Below are 4,843 nucleotides of genomic sequence, written 5' to 3' on the forward strand. Positions count from 1 at the left end.
AAATCGAGTATATTTGAGAAATATTATTTAAAAGGCCAAATTAGAGAAAAAATTAATGAAAAAATTTTAGAATACAATATTTTGAAAAAATAAAAATAAAAAGATCAAGCACCAAAGCTTGTGTTCAACCTTCAAAAGTTGAGGTAAAAGTGATATTTCATATTGGTCGAAAAACAGAAACAATAAACCTAAGATTAAAAAAAAATTGAACACATTTGAGAAAAATCATCTCAATGCAGCAATTACTTAAAGTTTTTTTTTTATTTGTCATGTTCAAAAAATATATTTTAGAAGATTGTATGAAAAAATTACGTGCTTGTTTAGTTTTGAGGGTTTAAACCAATCTAGTTTTAGTTCAAATAGTATTTTAGCTCACAAAAAATTAAGGGTTTGTTTTTTGGGAGTTTAACTTGAGTATAATTCTTGAGTTAAATTTGAGTTATAACTTGAGTTGAACTTGTAACTTGAGTTTGTGTTTGGTTGTGTACATTTGAGTTATGGTTTGAGATAAGAATCTTTTTGAGTTTGTGTTTGAGTAAGTCAAAACTTAAATTTATATTTAGATAGTATTTTAATAAAAACTTAATGCTGATGAAAAATTTTAATAGGGTATATGGGTCTGGTTTTATTTGTCTTTCCGTTGTCAACGCATAGAAAAAAAAATCATCTCAATCAGAATTAAAACGAAAAAATTATAGCATTTTTAAGAATAGAAAAAATAATGTTCATTAATTTGAGTTCGAGTTTCTGAACTCGAGTTGAAGGGGAAACTTGAACTCGAATTTTAGTCATAAACTCGAGTTTGAACTTGAGTTTAAACTCGAGTTTAAACTTAAAAGAACATGAACTCGAATAAAGTTGTAACTCGAGTTGCATTTTTTTGAGTTTTTCACTCAAAAGAACAAGCCCTAAAATTTAAAAAGTTCTAGGTGTTACAGTGTTTTTCTCACAAAATTTATATTTTGATTTAAATCACCTAGTTTGAACTTTTAATTTAAACGAGCACTACGTATTTAAAGATAAACGTTATTCATTTATTTATTTTAATTTAAGGGAGAAAGGAGAATGCCACCACTTTTAAGTGGGATAGGATGACTCCAACTTTGAATTTATGATTGTGGTGGATGGACTTACAACTAATTGTGTTGCCCTCACTTGTCTAAGGAGAAACTCCTTTGAAAAAAATTTATTTTTCAAAATAAATTAGAGAACAAAAATTATTATCATGAGAAACATTTCAAAATACAAGATTCTAAGGGAGTTTTTAAACTCTGCTAATTGCATTATAAATGTCGCGACAAGGGAGACTGTGCTTGTTCTTTTAGAGTAAAACTCAAAAAAAGTTTGAACTCAAGTTCCAACTTTATTTAAGTTCATGTTCATTTGCAAAATTTGAGTTTGAACTTGAGTTTGATGCTAAAATCTGAGTTCAAGTTTTCCTTTCAACTCAAGTTCTTAAACTCAAACTCAAGTTAATGAACAATATTTTTTTTATTCTTAAAAACGTCATAACTGTTTCGTTTTAATTCCGATTGAGATGATTTTTTTTCTATGCGTTCACAACGAAAAGACGAATAAAATCCCACCCATAAACCCTATTAAATTTTTTCATCACCATTGAGTTTTTATTAAAATACTATCTAAATATAAATTTAAGTTTTGACTCACTTAAACACAAACTCAAATAGATTCTCAATTCAAATGATAACTCAAATGTGCACATCCAAACACAAACTCAAGTTATAATTTTAACTCAAATTATAACTCAATTTTAACTTAAAATTTACACTCAAGTTATCATAACTCAAAAATATAACCAAACAAAAGTTGGAAATGATAATTATGGAAAAGGTGTTAGAATCGTTTCTAAAAATGCATTGGTTGTGTTTTCTTGAGAGATTGTTTGGAATATTAAAAGAAATAAATAAACTTGGCTCTGTTTTGAAAATTTTTTGTCCTGTTTATAGAAAATGAAATTGGAAGAAGGAAAGTAACACCTAGATTCCTCTATCTTTCGTTTGTTTTATTTTATTTTATTCCTCAGAGCATGTTAAACCAAATGTTATTTCTAGATGATTTCCAAAATGAAATTGCAAGACCATTTCAAAAGCAACACCAAACAACAACTAACTGTGATGAATCCATATGGAAAATTTTTCAGCTAAACACTTACCATGTTTGGTAACTTATACCGTATTATGTTATATTAGGTATATTATATTATATTGTACTGTTATAATATAACATGGTATTTAGTGTCATGACATATTATATAAAAGATCAAAATGTAAAATTTTAAAAATTTAAGGGTCAAAATATAATTTTTAAAAAATTTTATGGTCAAAATATGATTTTTTTTCAAAACTTTAAGGCCAAAATTTAATTTTTAAAAAAATTTGAGGTCAAAATATAATTTTTTAAAAAAGTTTGAGATGACATATAATTTTACAAAAATTGAGGTGTCAAAATATAATTTTTTTTTAAATAAAAAATTTACATTGAGCCCCCTCAATCTTTAAAACAATTATAGATTATGACATGACTTTTTATTGGACTTATCCCAACTCCAATCGTACCCAAACCCCAATATGGATTATAGATTCGGTAAAAAAAAATACAACAAAGTACGTTAGAAACGAGCCATACTTTATAATACGATATAAACTATTCTAATTTACTGTCCGTATTAGTTTATACAATGATCATGTTAAACATTGTATTTATTATTATGTAACATAATACTCTACATTTAAACAAACATGCTCTGTGTGAAAGTGGAATGTGCATGCAATGCATGCATACCTGTGGCTTCTCAGCTTAAAGTTGAGCTTTTATTCTTTTCTTTTCTTTCTTTTTATTTTTTTTTTCTTTTTTGGGAAATGATCTGATCTTACAACTGCATATTGGTTATTTATTAAAAAAAGGTTGCGTTGGCTTATAATTGTTGTACGGTAGTTGTAAACTTGTAATTGCAAGGGTGGATAAAAAATAAGGGATAAGAAAAATAAAAATAAAAAATAAAAAATAAAAACTTGAATTCAAGCTTCAGCTACTTCAATAATTCATCTTCGGATAAGACTACCACTAGAAAATTCAAGTCACTTCTTGTTCCCAATTATCTGTTCGTGCAGTCTTCCTCTTCTTGGATTAGACGTTCGTTGGACTCATGGTGGCAATATGTGGTACGATGGGATTTTGAACTTTGCATTTTTTTTTTCTTCAAATTGTGTGGACGTTTAGTTCATAAATTTAAAATTATTCTTAATTTATATGTATTTTTTATGAGAAAAAAATACCATAACAAGTCACGAATCAGAATTTAAATTATATCACGAATCCTCGTACCAAACATCTAACACCTAGTATGGGAGTGAATTAATTTGTTAAACTTTTGGCCGTAACAAGGACAAGAAAAACGACAACGTTTATTTACATCAGTTTTCGTGGACGTTTGATTTATAGATTCAGAATCATAATTCAGAACTATTCTCAGTTTACGTGTGTTTTTCATGAGAAAAAATACTATAACAAGTCACGAACTATGATTTGAACTATGTTACGAATCATCGTACCAAACACCTAACACCTAGTACATACATTGTGGTATGGGAGTGAATTAATTTGTTAAACTTTTGGCTGTAACAAGGACAAGAAAAACGTCAACGTTTATTTACATTAGTCTTCATGGACGTTTGGTTTATAGATTCAGAATCATGATTCAAAACTATTTTTGATTTACGTGTGTTTTTTGTAAGAGAAAATACTGTAACGAATCACGAACTATGATTCGAATCATGACACGAATCTACCAATTAAACACACCCAAATCAAGATCTAATTGAAATGAGAAACGTAGAAAGGAATGACTAGGGTAAAGTCCCCAATGGATTGGGTCCCGCAGCAAAGGCTCATATAGCTTAGGACTGAGGTTCATCTTCTATTAATGAGTGTACTTAACATCATGGGTGGTGTTGCAAATATTTTTTTAAATCGAATCGAATTACAAAGCAACTTAAAATCAATGCCATATGGCGAGATTTTTTTAAGGATTGAAATTTAGTGGTTTAGAATGAATTGTTAAGATTATGACATCTTTCGACCTCCTAGGCATTCCTGAGCATATAAATAGGAAAACACGAGGGAAAACGAGGGCCTTTTCTCATTCTTATTGAAACTCTGCCGTTTTCATTTGTAGACTTTTCTTGAGTAAAATACAGATTTGTACATATATTGGATATTCCTCGTTGCAACAAAACCTCATTTATTTCCGAAATGAAGTTTCAAATTATAAATAAGAAATCAGAGATCAAGCTTTGATATTCATTGATTTGAACCAACACAAAAATCCTGAGAATCAAATAATATGTAAACTAATGAAGTTCGTGTGTTTGAAACTGTTTGGTACAATTTAAATTGGGAATCTAATATGGAATAGTGTTTGGAAATGAAAAAGAGATATTGGGTGCGTTTGGAATTGATTCTAAAACGTTTTTGTTTTCTGTACGAAAATGAAAACGAAAACGTTTTCATTTTCATTTTTGAATTATTTCTGAAAATGCGTTTGGTAGTTTTATTTAGAGATTGATTTCAGTTTTAAAAAAAATTGAAACTGCGTTTGGTGGTTTCATTTTTGAAAACATGTATTTAATATATTAAATAAATAATAATTGAATCACAAATAAAAACACTAATAATTAATAAAATATGGAAATTACAATATTAGCTTAAATTATTGTCGCCTATACGAATCCCACATTTGATTAGCTAGATGATCCCTAAAATTAACCATGTAATTACGTTGTTGCCGACCACCCATTTCAGATGTTTCTGCTTCTTGTGCATC

Source organism: Morus notabilis, unplaced genomic scaffold, assembly GCF_000414095.1.
Source record: "Morus notabilis unplaced genomic scaffold, ASM41409v2 Scaffold322, whole genome shotgun sequence".
Classification (NCBI taxonomy): Eukaryota; Viridiplantae; Streptophyta; class Magnoliopsida; order Rosales; family Moraceae; genus Morus; species Morus notabilis.